This window comes from Manis javanica, chromosome 16, assembly GCF_040802235.1.
Source record: "Manis javanica isolate MJ-LG chromosome 16, MJ_LKY, whole genome shotgun sequence".
NCBI lineage: Eukaryota > Metazoa > Chordata > Mammalia > Pholidota > Manidae > Manis > Manis javanica.
This window is the reverse complement of record NC_133171.1, coordinates 38,222,519-38,246,025: the sequence shown is the minus strand read 5'-3', so window position 1 is coordinate 38,246,025 and position 23,507 is coordinate 38,222,519. Positions and strand designations below refer to the sequence as shown.

The following is a 23,507-nucleotide window of genomic DNA, read 5'->3' as shown; positions in this document are numbered from 1 at the left end:
GGCCCGTGTTTGACATGGGACAGTCTTTTTTCTGCATTGTCCCCACAGTTGAGGGATTCTCCCCCTAGATATTGTTCACTGCTAGAGGTCTCTAAGAGGCGGCCTGCAGCCATGAACAGGGCAGCCTCAGTATTCTCTCCACCACCATTTCCCTGTATCAGTGTCATGTCGTGGGGGAACAAGGGGCCCTTTACCAAACAGGAGGACATTAGAACGTGATACAAAGAGCACTGAGCTAGGAGTCAGGAGATGCCTGTTCTGTGGCCGAGGGTCAGTCTCTGCAAACCTGGGCCTTGATGTCCTCTTATATTATATGTATCAGGAGGTAACCAAGTGACATTACCATGAAGAATAATCATGAAGATCCTCTTGCCCAGACCAGCTCTAATTTTCCCCTTTTCCTGGCTTCTGGAGATTTCCACAAAAAAGAGCATCTCTTTAGAAAAGATCTCAGGACAAGACCTTCTCCACCCCTCACTTCCTCTTCTACTTCAACTTGTCTTGTTAAAAAAACAACCTGGTTTACACAAGACTGTAGAGAAAACAGAAATGCCTCTTTATCAGGGAAATCAGAATTCCTCACCTAAAATATGCTAAAGTAAAGGGGGAAAAAAGAGAATTCACTAGGAGTCCTGAGACTTGGGTTTTATCCCAGGTTTTTAATAACTAGCCATGTGGCCCTCATTGCTCTATACCTGATTGTTCATTTTCTAAATTCAAATACCAATACCTCTCTGACTTACCTACCCCAAATGATCTCTGAGGCTCACAAGAAAATGTGGCTTGGAAATGCAATGCATAACCTTATACATACAGATTAATCATTAAATTAGGGTCATTTCCCTCTTCTGACCCTAGATAAATCTCAAAAGAACTAAAAGATTGATACAAAATGATGCTTACCTTCCCGTCAATAGTGTGGCTGGTGGGTTTATATTTTTGTTGTAGGGTTTTAGCAAACTCCTTTATCCACTTCGATTTAACAAACATTTATTAGGAGCCCACTGTGAGCCTTATATTGTACTGGAGACAAGAGAAGGAATCAAAATAAGTATGAACTTGACCTCCAGGAGTTTATAGCCTTTTGAATTCAAGACTTACACATTAAAAATTGTAAAACAAGTTTTAAAACAGTGTGATGACACGTTAAAGTGTATGTAGACCTATAACAAATGTGTAACCCAGCAACTTGGGATCTGAGCCTTCAGTAAGGGGAGAGATTGGCGTTGACGAGAGTGTGGGGCAGGCGGCATGAGGAAGAGAGTGGGGGAGACAGACTATGAATGAGTGGGATGAGCAGTTTTCTACATTTATAACAAGAGACCTTCAATAGCAAATGCCAGAATATATAAGAAAAACAAATTTAATTTTAGGAATGAGAAATATTTATTTCTCTCTGTCTTGAATAGCAACAGATTTCAGACCTGATGATATTATCAAAGAACCCAAATTCATATTCATTTAATTTGTAAAAATTGTAACACTGTGGCATTTCATTGTTTTTAATTGTTACCTACAAATGTGTGGTCTAAAGGAACTCTAAAAAAAATTTGAGACCTCCGACTATGAGTTTATTTTCTCAAAATGGCTGCTTGGAGCCCAAGGCCTAACCCAGGCTGACCCCTCAAAGAGCGCTGGACCAAGCCACAGGCTAGTTGGTATTTCCCGAACACGCTCTGCACCTTCCTGCTGTGCTGTCTTTGCGCCAGCCGTGGGCCCTTGTGGGGAAGCCTCCCCTGCCCTCTCCAGGGCTGCAAGCCCTCCCCATCTTCAGGACCCAGATGAAACCCAATATCCTCCATGAAGCTCTCCCTACCTGGTCCACCACTTAATCTCTGCGTCTGAATGTCAATGGTAATTATTTCCTGTACTGCCAATTTGCATTTAGCATATTCATTTTCTTTCAGCATATGTTTCCAGATAAGGTCCTATCCCGAAGAGAACCTGAGTCTCTCCAGGCAGGGAACACAGATGACACTTGTCTGTGCTTCTGGCGCTTGCTGTGCTACACTGAGACTGGGCAGGCACTCACTGGACGTGTTCTGGAGCAAGTCCCAAGCTAGCCATGGGTTTGCTAGCCTGGGTTAGCCCTTGGTCTCACTTTTCCACAGCTCTACAACCACCCTCCCATTTGGAAAATGGGCAAAACTGGTTAGAGACAAGTTAAAAGGGCTGTATCTGAAGTTGCATATATTGATATAACCTAAAAGACACCCAGTATCAAGAGGTGGGGTTTTCTTCACTTGGGGAAAAAAAAAGAATGTTCTTACTCATTAAAATAACATGTGCATCACTTCAGTATATTCCATATACAGAAGCACTAAATAGATTTGCCTTTCTGTAAAAGGATTTAGCAAAGGACATTTCTCCTTGCAATGGGACAGCTGAAGAGGTGTAATTTAACAGCTTTCAGAGGCCCGTCACTCTGGTGATTGAGGTGGACAGAAGGCGTGGACATGACCAAGGGCCTTAAAAGACACAAACAGGTGGGAGAGCATGCTGGGGGTGGGCAGAGGGCTGGGAAGTACAAAAGGGAGGAGGCTCGCCTTCAGAGAGCAGAGATGAGACGGCAGAGGGCGAGGCTGCCGAGGAACAGAGGAGAGGAGGGATGGGGAGCCAGGCCACATCTAGGCAGGACACCGGAGGAGGAGAAGCTAGTGCAAGTGCCAGAGCTCAAAGAGTGAGGGACAAGTGGACAGAGCTCCAACCAGGAGACAAGACAGACTATCAGAACAGGGGATGCCCCATCAAGGAAAGACAAAGATGAATTCTGTGTGTGTGACCAGAAGGGTAGCGAGGACAAAGCTCAGAGGAAAGGGGACTAAAGGAGACAAAATAACTAATAAGGGCACAAGTCCTAGTGAAAGGCTGAGAAAATCACCAGGCTGTAGGCTGAGCTGGAAGACCCACAGCTGTACCCAAGAGGAGACCATCAGAAAGACAGGGGCACGCAATTTAAGTAGCTAGCTGCTGAGGTAAAAATGAATTTAAAAAAAAGCAGAAGATGGAAAAGGTGAGACGCAGGAGAAGGAAAACCCAAAGGAGACACTGGCCCAGAAACCTTTTTAACTTACTGTAAGAATCTTCAAGGCCCCAAACTAGGCCAAGATTCTGACTGACATTTCTGAGCTCACCAGCTGCCGTTTCCTTGAGAGAATTCTGACAGGAAGGCACAGAAATGCAAGCCAACACCGCCAGCTCTGGAAAAAAATAATAATAATGACCATCCATGCTCTAAACACCTCACGGGGGCCGAGCCTGCCGGGGAAGAAGGCGCACAGAGGAGGAGAGACCAGCCTGCGACTTTTCACCAGGTTCACCAGGTTCACCAGGTACACCAGGTACGTGCGGAGCTGCTCCCACCAGCAGCCTTCTCCTCTAACTGTCCTCTGGCTGTTCCTGCTGTGCCCATCTGTCTGCCTTGCTTTGTAAATTTTGGGGAAGCCCTGCAGGTGATCTGCTCCTGTCATCCGAAGCCAGCATGGCAGTGTTTACAGGCAGGTGAAGCTCCCCATTCTGCTACTCACACTGGGGGCAGTGGGGGGGACTGCTAGACTTAAGTCCACCAGGGAGAGCGGGGCGAGGGGACATGGAGGAGAGAGATCCCCCTGCCCGTGCTAGTAGTGCGTGGGAGTGACTGGGTGGCTCACGCTGCCACTGGGCTTGCTCCTGCGTGCCAGGCTTGAAGCAAAGGCAGTGGGGGAGGAGGTGGAGCATGAAGACAGAGGCACAGCGGAAGGCAGCTCCAGGGGAGAGATGGGGCATCATCACCCTGCGAGCTGGCCACTTACCTAAGGAAGACCTAGGGTTTTAGGAGAGATGGCAAGTTCAACAGCACATGACCTTGAACTTGTGGCTTGCCTTTTCAGGGCCTTGGTAAAATATTTTGAGTGCACATTGAAACTTTCATCAAAGCAACTCAGAGGAATTTGTTTCTAACAGGCAATTTATCTCAAATATTCCATCTCTGAGTGGGAGTGGTTTCTTTAGCTGACACCGCAGCTGTCCCCACTAAGACGATGTGAAGGGTTACATCTTTTTACAAAACTAAGAAATTGAGTCCCTGAGCAATGGATTTCTTTGAAAAATTAGGACAAGAACCAGATTCTCTGACTTGTTACCGGACCTTAAGCAATTTGCAATCCTCACTCAATTTAATAGGTGCACTTAAAAAAAAAAGATTTTGGAGCTAACAAGCTTTATCATTCTGTTGTATTATTGTTATCTTACGTTATCATTATGATCTCTTTGCCAATATGTTAAGAGGTCCTGTGAATCTGGGGACCCTCTGCTGGGTCTTCTTAAGAAAAACATTCACCTCATTTTATATGCATTCCTCACCAAGCCCCATTTAGGGTTTATTGATAATCATTGGGCACCAAAGGACAGGTAGAGTACAACACCTCAAGTTGAAAACTCTTAATAACTTAGGAATTTAGTAACTTCACAGACAAGATTTCACTCTGTTGGGGGTGCTGACCTCATTGACCTCTGCAATCGGCACACCCTTGAAAAAGGCACACACCTGCCTGGATTCTGTGTTGCTTTACTCCTCTTCCTCACCTCCTCATCTTTAGGATGCTCAGAAGATAAGGGCCAGCTCCTTGTCCTTGAATCATTCAGCCTCAGAAACTTTGAACTAGAGCTGTAGTTCTAGGAGAGTGGCCCCCAGACAAGCAGCATCTGAATCACCAGGGAACCTGTTCGAAATGCAAATTCTCAAATCCCCCTTCAACCCTTCTGAACCAGACATTCTCAGAGTGGGGCTGGGCATTCTGTAGTTTAGCAAGCCCCCCAGGTAACTCTGATACACTAAACTGGAAGGTTAAGATTCTTTCAAGAACTGTTTCCTGTACGCACAGAGCTCAGATTGCCTTACACCTGTGACACTGGGTGGCCTACAGGGCTATAGCTTCCAAAAGAGACTCTGCCATGAACAACCTCTCAGTCCATGCCTTGTGTCCCTTACCTTTAAAACAGGGATATTTATGATACAGTTTACTTATCCCAGCACTGAAAATAGTGCCTGCACCCAGTAAGTGCTCTAGGAGTGTGGTAGGGGAGAAGGTTTTATCTGTTCCACCCTGACTGAGCAAAAGGCCTTCACCAGGTGGTAGGGGATGTCAACAGTGATGGGGTGTCAACAGTGAAGCAGTCAGGATCTCAAACCTTTATGAGACAAGATGTGTGCATTGTAGCTACACAAGGAATCCAGCAGCACAGTAAGATGTGATACGTGCCCAAGTACTGGTACAACAATAGGAAGGAACTAAGAAAGGACCAGACACAACTGGGAGAAAACTTGGTGGAAAAAGTGTCTCTTGGACTTGAGCCTTAAAGAGAATGATTTCAACTAGTGAAGTTGGGCAAAGGGAAAAGGACATTCCAGGTGGAAGACAAGCATAGGGAACATTGGAAAGATGGGTCATTAGTCAAGTGGGTTGACTGTGGACTCCCTTTTCTGTCACTAATCTGTTAAGTGTTCATGTTGTAAAGAACCCTTTTTCTGGGTCTAATCATTTGTCACCATGCTTGCAGAAGTTCTTCCTTTAATCCAAACTAAATAATTTTCCTAAGACTGTTGTAAAATGAGTCGTTTCCAGCAGTAGTGATTTCATTTGGCTTCCGTAGCTCTTGTTCTTATATATTTGTTATTAGGTCAATTTTTTTCAAAGTCCTCTGCCCACTTGCAATAGAACACATTGGCAGTAACTGCAAAAAGGAAGATTCCTGGGGCCTGGCCCAGGTGAATGATTTCAGCGTTTTTGAGAGCACATCAGAAAAATCTCCATTTTAACAAGCTCCCTTTTGATTCTAATGTTCCCTCCGGTTTGAAAGCAACTCTCCCAGGGCTGTTCTTTCCCAAATCTGTGGAGGGTAGAAGTCACCTGGAGTTCTTGTTAAAAACACAGATACCCTGCCATTCTGTGGCACTGGAATGGGGGCTAGGGAACTGGAGTTTTAATAAGTGCCTCTGTGGCACTAAGGATCAGGCAGGAGCAGGAGATACAGTATTTGAGAATGAATGTGTGCTTTGGGCGAGAGGTACTTCGAGCTGTAGGTCAGCCACTTACTCACTGTGTGATTTTGGAGTCTCTTAACCACTCTATGCCTTCAAATGGTTTAACCTGCTGGAGACAGTTTCATCCTGTATAACACAACGTACTTCCCAGAATTGCTGGAAATGTAAATAAGGAAATGGCTTAGTGCCACGTGGGCTCCCTCGCCTCCCCTGCCCCATCCTCCGCTGAAGTCCCAGCGCCAGCTCTCCCGCTCTGATGAGAAGCGGGACAAGGAAGACAGTGATGATAAAATGCCACCAGGACTACCTCCTCTGAGGAAGGTGGCAGGGTGCCTGCAGGGAGAGAGGATGGGCTCTTGGAGCTGTCCTTGGGAAGTGAAAACGGGACTCATGCCCATGACTGAATCAACCTTCGGCACTGGCCAGTCCTCTAAAAATAGCAAGATATTCTGGCTGAGCCTTAGGAAAAATAAGGTCCTATCCTGACATACTACCCAGTGCTTGCCTTAAAAGGAGGGGCCTCTGCTTTATTTCCTACCACTCCAGCCAGATGGTGGTAAGCCCCAAATAATTTGGCTTGCACCTTGGTGACCTCCAGAATAGCTCCTGTAGCACAGACAGCCACCAAGGCCACCAGTAATGATGCCATTGCCTAAGGTCACAAGTGCTGGGACTTCGGGGTGGGTCCATGTGTGCAGACCAGGCTTCCTGCAGGCACAGGCAGGATCCTAGTCGCCAGAAAAGCATGCACTTCTGATCCTATTTTAAGAAACTATTATTGAGTGTTTAAAACTTCCAGACCTGACTTCCAGGGCAGGGGCAGAGAAGGGCTAGGGATTGCTAAGCATCCTGTATTAGAAAATCAGAGAGGTTACATACAGCTGTTTTCCTGCAAAAAGTCTTGGCTTCCTTTCCTCACCCAGCAAGGGTTGACTAATGAAGGTCGTGTGTGTTGTCAGAGGGCAATAAGGGGACAGTCTGAGCATTTCACCATGACATCCTTTCATAAAGGTCCTGAAAATGAGAGCCCTGGATATCAGAATCTGTAACAATTCTTATCAAAAAGGATATTGATGAATCCCTTTCCTTAACAAATCCTTTTCAAATATATGCATATGTTAAAAATTGCTTTAAAAAAGAAGGCAAACCGAAATTGTGAGAGAAATATTTTGGATAATATTTAAGCTTTCCCAGGTATCTCAAAACTACCCTTGTATATTAACAATTGTCTGTAAATAAAACTCTTTAAAGTAAATCAAACGTAAGGACTTCCATATAGTGAGTTATTTCAGTTGCTGTATTGATTTTAATTCATATTAAATCTATATTAAATAAAGGTAATCCTAGAGACCATTTATTAGACCTCTAATACGTGTTCATGGCAACTTACATCAATCTATCTCATTGCAACTTCCTGTTGAGCAAGCATTGTTATTCTCAGTTTATAGACGAGGAAACTGAGGCTTAAAGAAGTTAGCAGCTTGCTCAAGGTCACAGAACACGCAGAAGCCAGAGCCATCCTCTTCTCGCCACCCCTCAGCCACCAATAAAGATTATATTGTGTTAGTATATGACTCAGCTTCTTCCTGCATTAACCCATCCTTGAATTTTCCCAAAATCCAGCAGTCTCTGAAGTCCATTCACAGGAAATCCCCATTCTCACTTCTCAGTAATGTGTCTGAGTCATTTGTGTTTAAATACTGCCCTGCTCTGAGAAAGAAACTGGAAAAGACCTGTGAATGCTGTTTATGTTTAATGCTATTTTACTGTCATTTAAGTTCTAAATGCTTTAAAATTGTACTAGTTTCTCAGAAACAAGGGAAAAAACAGCTTATTAATTTAAGGCTTTTGAACAATTGCCTTATAACAGGGCAGTGGGGAGAAGGAAATTTTCTTTTCAATAACATGTTGAGTGACATTTTATATTGCCATCAGCCTGTTCTAAGAAACTCAAGACCCTCACATGTGCTATCTCATTAATCTTCAAGCCACGGGCAGATGGAGTTGCACAACTAGTATTTGCAGATAAGTGCCAGGGGACCTGGTACAGGCATGAGGGAAAGAAAAGTGGTGTCCCTTTCACCAATATCATACAGCATACAAGTGGCCAGGTGACACACCATACTTCCCCAATTCTTCCTATTAACACCACCTAACAAAGTCAGAAGATTGGGGCAGGTAGGAAATCAAATAACTAATACTGAAAAAAACCTACATCTGATTGCTTTATCAATGCCCTTTGCTCTGTGCAAAAATTAAGAGAAACATGTCTTTATATTTCCCATCCTAGATTTCTTTCCTCCCATTCGTGCTTGATCTGAAACATTTTTCTTTTGTTGTATTTGCTTATTTTGTTTTTCCAGCCTGGCTTTCATTCCATTTTCTAACCTGTTTCATGAATTTCCTTCCTTGCATCTTAAGTTAGACAATCAGGGAAAGTAGCATAAGAATTTAAGCAAGATTCTTACCAGACTTCCACATTTCAAACTTCCCTTTCAAGCTTAATATTCCTCACGTGTTCTAAGTTGATAAGAATTCAGTTTCCTGGACTCAAGATCAAGTCATTGGTTATTAAAAGGTTTTTGTTGTTGTTGTTGTTTTGTTCTTGCATATTTTGAAGTGAACTTTTAAGTGACCTTTTGACCATATGAGGTTGGGCTTGATACAAAGCTACTCACCCAAATGCTGGGGACAATCTCATGAGTGCAGGGTTAGCACTATCTTGGTTATCTCACATTATTTCCATGGAAATCTATTACTTTTGTATCCTTACATAAATTAATCACTTTCTGGACCACAGCTGGCTTATGAATGGCCAAGGCCTTTTAAAACCAGCTCTTTCTAGCTCTCTGGACCATAATGCTCAGTAGTCTTTCTCATCCATGAAAACCCTCACTCCTGAAACTCACATGCCAAACACTTTAGAGGTTCTTGATCTGACACATTTAACCACTTAGAATGCACCTTTACCCAGCTCTTGAATTCCCTGGTTCACTGGGAGAGATGAGACATTCTATTTTCTCAGAGACGCAGCCTCATCTTCTCCTTCAGTTCCATTCCTCTCCTCCCCATCAGCCCCTGATTTTGATTGACCATCTCCCTGGAACCTGTGGGAGGAAGAACAGCCACACGTTCTCACATGAAGCTTGCATTTGACAATGGGGAAAGCCATGTTTTCATAGCACAGGCTTAGATAGTCACTGTATTGGATTAAGAGTTATTGGATGAACCCCAAGGTCAGCCAGAAAAATGTTGACTGGCACCCCTAGGACATTCTCTTATTTCCTGAGAAAAGTATGGCTCTAAGCTATCGCCATCACCTAAAGCATAGCTACAGAAGGACAATGGGCACAGAGTATAAAGCCCAGAGGGTTTTCTTCCCTTCCTTCCTCCTCAACTCTAAACTTCTGTCTCCATGCATTGATCCAAGACTGTCCTTCCAACCTAATTTTTCTTTCAAGGATTATCATTCACATATATGTAAACTAATTCATTTCTATGACCATCATCTGCAAAATGAGATAGGAATAGTTGCTACTTCTTGAGTAGTGAGGATTCAAGGAGCTTGCTTATGCAAAGCACCAAATATGATCCCTATCACAGAGTACACTTTTTAAAAATTCGTTGTTAATTTTATTTTATGATTCGTTTTCCTTAACTGCCCTTCTTGGCACTGTGAGCCTCAGACCTTTTGGGGGGATCTATGCTTCTCTTGGCTTACTCCCCATTTCCTAGCAGAGAGTCAGATGCCATGAAGCTGGAAATCCCATCTCCCTCCAATCGGGGTGGCCTGTCCAGCCCCCGCGTGCCTCGACAGCTGCCAGCGTCCCTCACTCTCCCGTGGCTAGAGCCTCACAGATTGTAGGGCAGGTGATGGGCTGGCGGAAGTCAAAGCCGAACCAGAAGATCCTCCCCACAATGAACAATCGCGCTTGGAATGCCTCCCCAGCAGCTGGCGCCCATCAGCGTGAGCCCGACAGACGTGCAGGAGGAAACCCCGGAGGGGGGTCGCTCTTTGCGCGTGCAGACTCATTCTCTTTTGCATTCTCTGTTTTTAAAATTTTTTCCCTTCGTGGGATTCCAAACATTAAAAAATAATCATACTTAAGTATATAAAGCAACAGCTATTAGTAGTGATAGCAATGATTGTAACTGCTCCGAAATAAGCTGGTGAAACATGGGGGGGACCGTTCATTACTGAACAAACAATAAGGGAAGAAATCAGGTCCCCAAAAGCACCACCATTCCTCATGACAGCTGTGTTTCAGAGTGGTTTGGGGCGCATGATAGGGTGGCTGAGATAAGGTCCCTGTAACCCTGCCTCTGAGCATTTCCCACCCAGACAGGGAGAGATGCCAGTGGCCGGCCCCCCGTCGGAGATGCCAGGCTGCGTCTGACCGTGGGGAGAAGCCAGGCCGGGGCCAAGACTGCTTCCCGAGGCCACATGCTTCTTTATATCCCCATACGGATTACTTTGCTATGGAATGTAAGGAAGTGTGTGGTTTCGGCAAGTGCCGCTTCGCCGGCCCGCAGGGTCCCACCCACAGGGGTTTGGCCCCCTGCCTCAGGGGGGGCTGTGCCCGCGGGGCCTCCCCCCCAAGGAGCGAGGGCCTCCAAGCCTCGAGTCCTCCTGGGCTCCTCTCTCACACGCCCTTCTCTCGCTCTCAAGGCTTCGTCACTCAGCCCCGAGGTTCAGGCACACGGCCGATGTCCCAGCCCCACAGACCTCACTCCCCGTGGCCGCTTGGCAGGGAGAGGCCATGGCACCCAAGGGTTCTTCAGGCAATCAGCCCTCGCCCTCTAAGTTCTTTCCTCCAGTCGTTTTACTCCTGAGATGAGATGTTTCCACCAGCCACAGTGACCTGTAATTCCTTCATGGCCACCTGTCATGTTCCCTTACAGTCCTCTGTGTCTGCAGCGATTTACCCATTTCCAAGTCGTTCACTGCAGAGGGGTAGGTGCCCCTGGCCTGAAGACTGCAGCCGCTTGCCCCAGGCAGCCCCCTGACCCGGCCCTGCTCCCTGTTCCCCTTCACAGCCCAGACCTGTCTCACAGCAGAGCTGGGTGACGCTGCTGAAGGGACAGGTTTGTGGCACTCAAATAATGACTCACGTAACTGCTAAGTTCCTTTCTCTCCTCTTCCCTGAGCCTCTGTGTTCCCAGCCTCGACGCTGAAGAGGCTGAACCCACAGCAGGAAGGAGCTGGACGTGTAGACGGGAGCCCTGAGCATGAGGACAGGCTCCTGTCACCCGGCTCGGGCCACCACCCACCCGGCGCTTCAGAACAGGGCAGGCAGCTGAAGGGGTCTCCCTCCCCTCCTTAAGCCCCCGCTCCAGGGCGGCCTCGTGTGTCCCACACCTCTGCCTCCTTGCTTAGCCTGAGTGTGTGTGAGGTGAGGGCTGGCCCACCCCACACGGGGACTCTGAGTTCTTAAACAGAACCGTGAAAGGAGACACCACGGGAATGGACACACACCTGTGCTGAGATGCACGGAGGGTGTCTGTGAAACAGAACTGAGAGGCAGCCAAACGAGGGCATGGGCAGGGGAGGGAAGGCCAGAGTTGAAGGGGTCATTCCCTCGGAGGTGACAGCACCCCAAACACTCCGGGCCGAGCCCCCCATCAGGCTGCTGCAACACGGCGACACCAGCCACCCGCCTCTTTCGGACACCAAGCAGTCGTCTGAGGGCCTTGAAAGGCACACCAGTCTGTACCCCTTGGGGGTGGGGGAGAATGGAGAAGCGCGTAGGGGGAATCCCTAGAGGTGGGGCCGCCACAGGACTGAGCAGAGCCTTGCTGCCTTAGAACAGTGATTCTCCACTGAAGGGGATTTTGCCCCTCTGGTCACTGTTGGCAGCTGGGGAAGGTCCTGGTTGAAACTCCGAGGGAGTTCTACTGACACCTAGTGGGTGCAGACCAGAGATGCTGCTGAACACCCTCCCGTGCCTGGGGCAGCCTCCACGGCCGACTCACCTGGCCCCAGACATCTGTATGCTGAGACCGAGAGACCCTGCTTTGGACAGTAGTGTTTTAAAAGAGTAAGTTCCCTGACATCGGCACTTTATGGCACACCGTATCTTTCGAAGGAAATCATTGCCCTTCTTTTACAAACGTTGGTCCGTCTTCATTTCTGTACAGTAGGCAGATGCCTCAAAGCTCTACTTCTTTCCAAAGGCAACCCATGCCCTTCCCTAAATCATATCTGCTTTAAAGATAGTTTTTCTTTTCCTACCCTAGGGATGATTTCATGTCATTTGCTCAGAAAAGGGGGATGTGTCGTGTGGGTGGGACAGGACGTGCATAAAGAAGAGGAGAGAGTTGAAGAGCAATGTCCTGAATTGAAGATATTTCACTTGCAAGAGGTTTTGTCTTCTGGCTGTTGAGCTGGACACATGTATGTTTCCTATCCTGATTTCATACTCTTTAGCTGACCTCCGCCCCCACAGCTGCCTACTTCCTTCTCCCCAGGAGGAGCTGGAGAAGGATGGTTGGGTGAGACAAGGCTAGTCAGAAGAAGAGCTGATGATCAGCCGACCCAAGACCCTATGTCATTAGCAGGAGGTGGAGGGAGACGGTGAGACGCCTGACTGGAGAGCCGGCAGGATGCAGGCTGAAGAGGAGGGGATTCCATACAAGAAAGCAGCATAAACGTGGCCTGCACAACCCACCTAGAACCAGCCACATTGGTGTGGCCCATGCTCACCCATGACCAGCATTTAGTGTGCTTTTACCTAACTGCCACTTTCACAGTGCCTTGATGGCTGCTTTGATTCCTAGACTATCTTACTTGCTCCAGACAGAGCTCCCAAGCTGGGGTCCATTTGGCAGAAGTCCACTTGGCTAGGTTAACCAGTTCTGCTTTTCTGGGTCAGTGGTATTTAACAACTTCAGAGATGAAATGAAAATAATTGCAGCTGAGGGAAAGGAAATATGTGAAGGACAGGCTGATGTTGAGAGTGCAGCTCTTGGCTACTCAAAAGCAGTCACATTTGTGTCTAGAACTTTCCCACAACCTCTGAAATATCCACTATGCCCACCAGAGACTTGGCATTGGGCACCTTTCCTTTGTTTTCACAAGCAGACAAGGTAGGTATGCTCCCCCACTGTACAGATGTAGAAGATGGCACTTAAAGATGTCATGGAACTTCTTAACAGAAGAGGCAGGAAGCATCGGTGGGATCTGAGCCCAGAGAAGTGTGACTCCAAGGCTATATGCTTTCCACTCGATTGCACCTCTCTTGTCAGGAAGAGGAAATAAAGGGGCAGGTGAGGGAGAGGGTCAGCTTTCTGGCATCATTCAAACTAGCCTTTCTGTCTTCTTGCCCAGCTTGCTCGAACACATCTTGATGACTCTGGTGATAGCCAGGCCAACTCTCTGGGAAGTGTCCCCTCGTAGTCAGCTCCTTGCCCCCTTGGTCACACTTTCCTAGAAACAGGGAGAAGCCAGAGGGTACCTCTGCTAGTCCAGGGGCTCTCACCCATTAGCTGGTCAGAATCACCTGAAGGGCAGGCTACATCACAAATACCTGGGCCCACCCGCAGACATTTGGGACTGGCAAATATTGCTTTATCTCTGAGAGGTCAACCTAAGCGTCCTTAAACATTACAATCCAGGCTTTTCCTTTCAACGCTACAAGAACCAAAGCTTCCCTAATAAGCTATATAACTGGCCAATTCTACCCATTTGCATACCCAAAGCAAAAACCTTGATATCTATTGCTGGGACAATAAATAAATTGTAGTATTCACATTGTAGAAAACTATAAAACAATGACAATCAATAAGCTCCTGTGGCCACATCCATATGGATGAATCTTACAAATGTCATTTTAAGTGAAAATACCAAGTCACAGGAAAATACCAATGGTATGATACCATTAGAGTAAAAAAACAAGCAATATCTTGTTGAAGAATATAGATATAAGTAATAAAAACTTGTTTAAATATTTTTTTGAAAAGGAGCTCAGAATAATAGTTGCCTCTGAGAGGAAACTAAAGGGATAGACTGGGGAAATCATTCAGGAGGCCTCGACAGGTTGGTAAAGTTCCTTTTCTAAGGTAGCTGGCTGTTTATGGGTATTGGTTTTATCACTGTGTGTCATAACTTACACATGCATTCCATATTCTTTTATAAATATATCACACTTAAATTTAAAAATCATGTATTTGAATATATTTTTAAAATTTAAATGTAAGATATTCAAAGAATAGAAACCAAGACATCAAATTTATTTGGAAAGATAGGAAGAAAGAGAATAATGAGAATAATAAGAAAATTCCATTTTCCATAGTCTACAATTCTGTAACATTTTGGTTCTTCTCAGTGTTTATATCTGAGAAAAGAACAAGGATCAAAGAAAGACAATAAAGCCACACGATGTAAAATACACCTTATGTATGGTTTTCACAAACTCTGTGAGAGGACATTGTGGTCAGGGCGAGCCACTGGGATCTGATTCACGCTAATGCTGGCTCTCTCTGTGTTGCAGGTTTGCACAAAGGATGTTCGGGAAGTACCAGGGAATCCTCCCACTAGAGGCTGCGGTCACCTCCCCAGGGAGCTGCCCCCTGCTCTGGCTGGTCAAACGGAACCAAGTCCGTCTTCCTGAGAGGTTTGGTCCCCTTCAACCAGCTACAGCAGGGCTGGCGATGCCTAGTCCTTGGAGAAGCAGAAGAGAGTCACCTGTGGCTGAAAGTACCTCCTAACACTTCCCTTAAGAAAATGACTCTGCTTTTGTCATATATGCTTATGCTTCCAGGAAGGTAGAAAAGAGGAGTCCTGGATTCAAAAGTGGGATAAATGTTCATGCTCAACACCCAGGGCTCAGTGCCTTTGCACACACAACTAGATCTGCTCACCTGCTCTGACACACACCATCAGTATAGATTTTGAGGATGGGATTTGTGCCAGCTCTGAATCAGTTAGGGAAAAAGCATGAAACCTAGAAGACATGGTTCCTGCTCAAAAGGTGAATAGTCTAAGCAAAGAAATTGAATGTATGAAGGTGGCATAATTCGATGGAATTGCAAGTCAGGTATGGCTAGTTCCAAGACCCAATTCTTCTTACGTAGCCCACCAAATATGGTTAGCACATGGCATGCCATCAAGTCTCTTTTGATCCATTCAGCCCAAGATACCTATTTATTAAGCAATATACATGTGACTCAGTTCCCTGATCTGTAGAATGGGGATAATAATCATAGCACCTACCACACATGATTTAATGTGGAATGAAATGAGAATACACATAAAGTAGTTAGAAGGTTCCCAATAATTGTTACCTGTTATTAAGAGGAATATCCTGACCTCTCCTGCCAATTTCTCTTTCAAAATCTGTATCTTTGACAGTGTACCTGGAATTTAGCTAGTGCCCAACATTTGTTTGAATTCCAGAAACACATGTGTTCGCATGCTGGACTCTGACACAAATGTGGTCTCATGGTGCCCAGAGGCAGGGGAGCGTGGTGCTTATCTGCACATGCGCCAGAGTCCGTGAGAACTGGATTTGAATCCTGCCCCCTCAGTAGCTCTGCTATATCCTCTCTGAGCCTCAGTTGGCACTGTGTAGACATTAGTTTCCTCAACTGTAAGATGGGGACAATGATACTTTAGGTCGATTTAAGGATTTAAAAGGATAATGTTTTTAAAGAGCCAAACATAAGCCCTCAAGGAAGGGTCGCTGTTATTTTGCCATTGTACATGGCAATGGCTCAAGGACAAGGTTATGCCCACAGGCAGCTGGAAAGGGAAGACCAGATTTAAAAAAAAAAAAAACTGAAGAATTCAAAAAATAAATAAAAGCTCATTACAGGGTATTTTTATATTCCAACTATTAATTCTGCTATCATATAGCATGCGTTCATCTTTGTATGTGTTACTAGGATGTAATAAGTTTTTACTTTAAAAAAATTCTTTAGATATGAGACTGGTAGCATCCTTTTAAAGAAATCTTAGGCCCGGAAAGCCTTCATCTGTGAGCAGTGTTGAGATGCTGGTCTGGAAGCACACATCATCCTGCATGACAGTCACAGAGTGTATATTCCAAAGGTGTGGAGCTAGGACGTAGGCGCTGGAACCAGACTGCCTGGGCTCAGATTCCAGCACCCCAGCCTCCCCACCAGCTGTGCCGCTTTGGCCAAGTTGCTTGACCTTTGTGGGCCTGAGTTTCCTCATATGCAGAATAGGGATATTACTATCTCCCTCATAGGGTTGTCATGAGAAAGAAATGAAAATACATGTAAAGGTATAAAACTACTGCTGGGTACATAATAAGCTTTTCAAAGTGTTTACCTTATACCTGAAATATGCCTGAATCTAAATTGCAAGTCAATAAAAACATATTTCATAAATGATCACCTTTATTTTTTTATTCTGAACACAAACTATGGGATCATGTGATTTCTGGGTCAGCTCTTTCTGCTTCTCCCTTTAAATACAGCACACTGGTTCAGACCAGCGGTCAGGGGGAGATGCGGGCCAGCTCTCTGCCTCCCCAGGTGTGCCATGTGACAGTGCTGCCCAAGGGCGACCTCCTCCGGGGTAAAGGAGGGGGATCCTGAAGCAGTGACTGAGTGCTCAAGCAGCCCCCCGGGAGAACACAAGGGTTAAGTGACCTGAGAACGAATATGACATGGTCAGAGGCCAGACATATTTAACAAAGAGACACCTCTTACGTCTGGGAGAGCAGAAGTCATGCAGGTAAAGACTACATGAGCGATGGCCGGTGTGGGTAGTAGGAGACTAAAGAAAAAGTCACTTACAGATTTGGGGTTCTATGGCTAATGAAACTGGACAGGACCATGTGAGTCTAAGTCTAAATAGTGTCTCCCTCTATAGGAAGAAGCCAACCACACACAGCTTGTCTCGAAGGACACATGAAGCCACCCCTAACTACTGGGTGATTTTTTATAGGCAACTCTGTACCTCTAGCAGGTCATAGGACGCCCAACAGGAGTCAGAGAATTTGGAATACACATCACCTTCCTATTCCCACACCCTTGTTCTCGGCCACCCCACCTCTGAGGGCCCCAGGGTGGAAGCAGCTCTAGCCACAGCCCTTCCCCAAACTCCAGCTGCCATGCGGGCCCTTCATCCTCGGCCCCTGGGGATACAACTGCAACTCAATTTCTGCCTGATTTTCATAAAGCCAGAGGAGGAACAAATACATCCCCCTCCTCCCACTAGCCCAAAGAAAGGCAGCACCCGTACGAAAATGTTTTGTGGTCTATTTGAATGGTCTTGATCTCTTTGTCCAAAGGTCCCACAAAACCAAACTCTACACTTTAGGAAGGAACCAAGCTCAACCAAAGAGTGGGGCACCGTGCCCCAGGGCGGCCCTTTCTCATCCTGCCACAACTCTCTTTCAGGGCAGAAATCTAGCTTAGGCCACGCAGCAGGCCATGTGGTTGTATGGCTGCTGTATCCCTTCGTGGGTGTTCCTGTATAGTGAGCATTCCTGTGCCAGGAAGAGGCAGCACGTGATGTCACTGTGGTCAAAACTGACACCTCTGAGCCATCTTCACCATAGACACCTCCCCCACCCCCACAACATGCAGCAAGCGTTATCTCTAAGACGGGGAGAATGACAGCCCAGAGGTTTGGAAGGAGCTCTTACCCAGGAGCTGATGGAAAATAGTGCTGGGACTACCGTTCTGCAGAAACTGGAAACAGGAAAATCCTAGTAGATGATGTTCAGCAAAGATTTTCTTTTTGATGATAATTCCCAGTGCTGGCAAGACTGTTAGCCAACAGGCAATTCATACACTGCTGTGGGGAGTGAATATTGACATACACTCTCTAGCGAATTATTTATTAACATGTATCCATTGAGGATGCTGTTCTCTCTGCCCTAAGTCCTCCTTCCCTCTGTTAACAGCTCAGTCCTTCTTCCTTGGCCATTAATCTTAAAATTCTTTTCCTCCATTTAAAATTCCTCCATCCTACTCCATTCACCCAGTGTCTATGAGAAACCGCCATGACTGCATACCACTATCTGATCTAAGCAATCCTAGTGAGCCCTGTTGTGGGAATTTAGACCTGGGGTCTCTAAAAATCAAGGGCCTCTTTCCCTGGAAAGCTAAGGAGGAAGGATGGGAAGTTCCACTAATGGTCCCGTAGTTCCCACCAGCGTTCATAACAGAGAAGAAGGGACCAATTACATAAAAAGAAACCAAAGAGAGAATAGACAGAGTCCTGAAGGCATGTAAATCTTGGACCCACTTTTCCCCAAGAACCAGTTCCTATATCCTTCATCCCTTTTACCAAATCACATAACACTGAAACTCTGTCACTTGGAAACAAAAGGGTCCCATCTCATGTAGTATCACCCTTTGACTTAAGAGTTTATCCAAAATGTATGTTGTTAAGTAACAAAAGCAAAATAACATGATCCATTTTTGTGTAAAAAAATACATCTATGTCTATGTTGAGAAAAACATGGAAGAATCTGGAACACAGGTCAATATTAAATAGTTCTGGATGGTACATCTTGGGAGCAGTTCCCCAGATTTTCTAAATCTTGCCCAATGCCCATGTATTACTTGTATAATAAAAAGTAAGCAACAAAGATTCTTTTTTATTTTTTTATATATTTTTAAATTTTCCTCAAAGCTACACAGGTACAGGTTTAAATTTTTAAAGCTTTTAAGGAAAATAGTAGTCTTCTGCTCTGTCCCCAATTTCTACTCCCCAGTGGTCACCACATTCAGAACAATAAAAATATTTAGTAGAGAACATCGTTCATGGCTGGAAATGTAGTTTAGGATCTACTATGAGTCAGATTATGCCCTCCTTGCCCTAAACACGACTCTTACTTGGGGCAAAAGCCTGCTGGCTCTTTGAAAGGCAGGGCTGAATTCTGACACTCATTCCTCCCCCAAGGAGTACCCCCAAACCCCGAATCCCTGCAGGCAGAGGGAGCTGGGGGAAGGGTGGGAGGGATCACTGCGGAGGCCGCTCTGTCCCAGGCCCAGAGGGGACTCTGCTCTGACCATCCTGTGTCCCCAGGAAGAAGTGTCATATCCTAGACAGAGGCATGCTGCCAACACCCCTTTCGTGCCCCACTGACTCCCCCTCTTCTGCTAGGGAACTCCATCTCCTCTTGAGTTTTTCTCTGGGGAAACCAATAAGAGCTGTATTTTCATGGACCCCTCCCCCTAATTTTTTAATTCATTCTTCATAGAAGGCCAATAAGTGTGCCTATTGAATGTACCTAGAGAATTTCCACTGAAATATCAGTGATTCTTGTTCTCTTAATAGGAAACATTGTTCCAAAATAAGCAGCTCCCCTAAGGACCCACCTTAACCAAACACAGAAGCACGTGTATGCACAGCCCACCCTCCTGACGCTCGGACTCGGGGGCCAGGCTCCAGCTGCTCCTTCCCCCAGATTTAAATTCTTCCGTGGGCTTTTCTTTCGGTTAGTACAGATGCAAAGTGACCTGTTTTCTCATAATTCTAGGGGGGGAAAAAAGATCACTGTGAGAGAAATGACTTTATGCATCTTGAATGCTGCTGTTTAAGATTCCCTTTCTTCTCCCTTTCCCTGGGTTGGCCTAACAGTTTCTGGCACAGCTCTTTTGACCCCACTGATGTTTGGACATTAACATCCATTCCATGACTCTTTAAAAACAAACCATTAAATCTTGAACATCCTCCATCCACTGTTACTGGGGAAGAGGGAGGCAATGAGGATGATGCGAGCAGTGACATTTTTTTTATAAAAAGAGCTAAAGCTTCACATCTTTTTTCAGTTCTCCTTAAAATATACCAGTAGCCGTATTTTGCAATATCTTTTAAAAATATTCCTTCCGTCAACACACCTTCAGCTGGGTCACGGCCCAGGGCCTCGGAGGTACCTGAAGGAGGAAGTCTTTGAAAGCCCTGAGAGAGCAATAAAAGTCTGAAGAGTGGGGTCCTCTAAGGGAATTGGCACTTTTTTCCTTCTTCTTTTAGGTTTCGCAGAGAAGGTCAGAGAAATTCTACCCCGTGGCCTCAGCTCATGCTGATCCTTGTTGCTGCCTGACCCTGCCTGACGCAGCTGTTGAGCGTGTGTGACAGTCCTCATGGCCTCTGTCTCCCTTGCCCATTCCCCCTCCTGCCCCCCTTTCATTTCCTCTTCCTGAGGCAGCAACTGTGGGCACCTTAGAGAGCTGGAAAACTGCCATCCCCCAAAACAACCACCTGTTGACTGGCTTTTCCTGGGCTTCAACGGCCCCCCCAAACCAAGAGCACTTGGGACAACACATCAGCCGGGGGTGACCCACTGCTCTGCTTCTCTTGTCCACGCTGGAATGTTCCACGGTGGCAAGGGGCACGCCGAAATAACCCACACTCCACAGCAAAGAAAACCCCTCTTCCTGCATGTGGCAGTCGACCACACGCATACGTCTAAGGAAGAGAAATAGAGTCCCAGGCTGGAGAGAGAAAGGGAATCCTTAAAAAAGAATCATAATACACTTCTTGTGTTACGGACATTCCTTTGGCTCCCAGCTTTCCAAGTGGCAAACAGCACTTTCAGTCAGTCTCTGCCGAAGCCCCCCAATGTGCTTTATTTATCTTCACCCACAATAGGTGAAGAGTGGGCTGTGCTGGACATGAGGGTGTGAAAGGAGGTGCAAAAGAGAAGAGAAAGGATGGAGAAGAGCATGGAAGAAAAAGAAAAGGAAATACTTTTCAAATACTGAGAGCAAATGCTGTAGTCCTGACTGAATTTTCCAGATATGTCACTGCCTGTTGAAACATCTCCAAGCAGGAGGCAATGACTCCTTCTCAAACTCCAGTTCTCAAACTCCAAGGTAGTGTGCTTTTATGTAATCCACAGAGGAGCTTTTTGATGAAGAAGAAGGATATGAGAAAGATCGCCACAGAAATTGTTCTGCAGAATTACGAAGAAGCAGACATTTAGAAAAAGAAAAATTCACTGGAAGGAGTAAACACTAAAGAATTCCATATGCGCTCCTAGTTCCAGGTATTTCTCTGTTACCTTATTTTCTGCTCTCATTTCTCTTCCTTCCTCCTTGACTCCTTCTTGCTGTATTTCCCTGGCTGCTTGGGGCGGGGGTGGGGGGCCTGCCTTAATTCTGCCCAGCCTAACAGGTTACAGGCTTCCTGGACAGGACTGGCTCTCTGAGCCTCGCCCCAGGGGCCCCACCTGTCCTTAGTCCTTCAGTGATTGCAGCCATTTCATTTTTTTTCTTTCCCCACCCAGCCTGAGCTGCGAAGCTTCAAACTGGCTAAAATAGTGGAATGGGACCAGCGTTATCTTCTGTCTACAACAGATAGAGGGGGAAAGAGGGCAAATCAGGCTAAATCAGGAAAAGCCAGACATTCTGGGGGTAGCAGCCCTATTATTTCTGTGGTCCTCAGAAATATGTTTGCTTATGGTTTATGCCACTCCCACTTCCCCCAACAAACACATAGAGTAGACCCTTAACATTTGTAATTTTGGTTATTCATCAGTGACTTTAAAAGCCCATGATGTAGTAATTTATAATTTTGCTGAGACGGGAATCTGTGCTCCCTCCGAGGCTGGTGTGTAGAAGTGAGTCATTTAGGAAGTGAGCCCTGCATCTGCCCCTCCTCTCTGGGGGTTGTCATTTCTTTAAGACAATGATACTGCAAAATCAAATACTATTATCAGGTACTTGAGATTTAGATAATCTCAAAGATTCTAGAGCACTTAGAGTGTGATCTGAAAAAAGTGCACGAGGGAAGTAAGCTGGAACTTGGGAAGAGGTGGTCATTGTCGTCAAACATTAAACCACATCAGGAGCACCCTGGCGGCCAAGGCAATGGAAAAATAGAACAAAGTTCACAACTGAATAGCTTAACCTTTCCATCTTTATGCTATTGCTGAAGGTATCATCTATGTCTGGTCGTGAGAAATATGCTGAAAGAAAATTCTTCAACAAACCCGTGCACAATCAGAGCTAAAGCTTCTCTGACTCACCAGAATCCAGGAAGCAAATCTCACCCTCCACCTCACACTGATACATTAACACTACCAGAACCTATGTTCTCGTCAGTAAAGTCATTTATTTCAAAGATTTGTTTTAAGGCTCCTTTTTAGTATTATCCTCATTCAGAATAATAGCAATGGTTTTAAATGAACAAAAAGAACATATACCTCAATAGGTGGCCAGGAAAAGAAATAGGCCAATTTACCAATATCCAATGTGCCAAATGATTACAAAAATCTCCACAGAATATTTTCTTCTTATGAATACATCTTTTCTTATGAACATATTTATAATAATATAATCATGAAACAAGAAAGTATTAAATAAATGTAAATGGTCTTCCAAGATTACCAAAAACGCCAGAAGCCTCTATAGGTGAATGCTACCAAAAGAGAATTAATTCTCTCACTTTAAAGATTGCCCAGAAAATAGAAAAAGAGAAAATGCCACCCAGTTCAATTTTTGAGTCTAGTATGATCTTTATTCTAAAACCATTTATGAAAAATACAAACAAAATTCTATTATCATTTTCATTTATGAATATGGACATGAAAATCCTAGGTAAAATATTAGCTAATCAAACTAATAAAACAATAATAACATATGACCAGAAAAAAATTTTCCCCAAAGGAATGTAAGGATAGTTCAACATGTTAAAAATCTATCAATATCATTTACCACATTAATAGAGTAAAAGAACAAAACCGTCTGATCACTTCAATAGGTACAGGAAAGGCACTTAGTAGATTTCATCAACCAGTTATAACATTAAAAGCAGTTCTTAAGAAACTAAGTTATATTTCAACTGGGAAAAGGCGCACACCAAAAACAACAGCAAATAATACTTCATCGAGAGACTTCGGTGCGTTTCTTTTAAGGTAAGTGACAGGGTCTTCAGCTATAGCTCTACTGTCAGACATGGCACTTGAGGTTCCAGCCAACACAGAGGGGTAAGGGAGAGGTTAAAGGATTGGAAGGGAAAAGAAAAAGCTGTGATTATTTGTAGATGAAATGATTATCCCCCACCCCATAAATACCAACATTTATGAATATGGACATGAAATCAACAGACCCATATACAGAATCATGGACTATTAAAAAAAAAAGCATTAAAGCAGGGTGGCAGGATATAAAATAAAGATTTTTAAGAAGAAGGAAAAAAAAGCAACAGCATTTCTCAACATCAGCAATAACCAATTGCAAAATGTGCTCTAAAAATAAGATAAATTGGAGCTGCAATGAAACTAAGCACTGTCTTAACTGAGAAGGGCTGTCTTTTTGAAGAAAACTTTTAAGCTCAATGAAGGACATAGAGAATGATTTCAACAATTAGAGATGCATTCTTTGCTCCTGGACTAGATGGCTGATAACATACAGAGGTCACTTCTCCCCATTAACCTATACATTTAATGTAATCCCAAATGAAATGATACTTGAATTTCTTATTTTTTTAGGAACCAATTGCACTTAGTCAAAAATCAATGAAAGAATAATTGTTAACAGCTAGTTAAGTCAATCTGAAAAA

At 45.0% G+C, this 23,507-nt stretch overlaps 1 long non-coding RNA gene across 1 annotated transcript; it reads left to right on the top strand.

The window, feature by feature from the left end:
- Nucleotides 1–2,571: 2,571 nt before the first annotated feature.
- LOC140846776 (uncharacterized) lies at nucleotides 2,572–16,375 on the top strand. The gene is made up of 2 exons (XR_012126181.1): nucleotides 2,572–3,341; nucleotides 14,512–16,375. It is a non-coding gene; the product is annotated as an uncharacterized lncRNA (long non-coding RNA).
- Nucleotides 16,376–23,507: the final 7,132 nt, after the last annotated feature.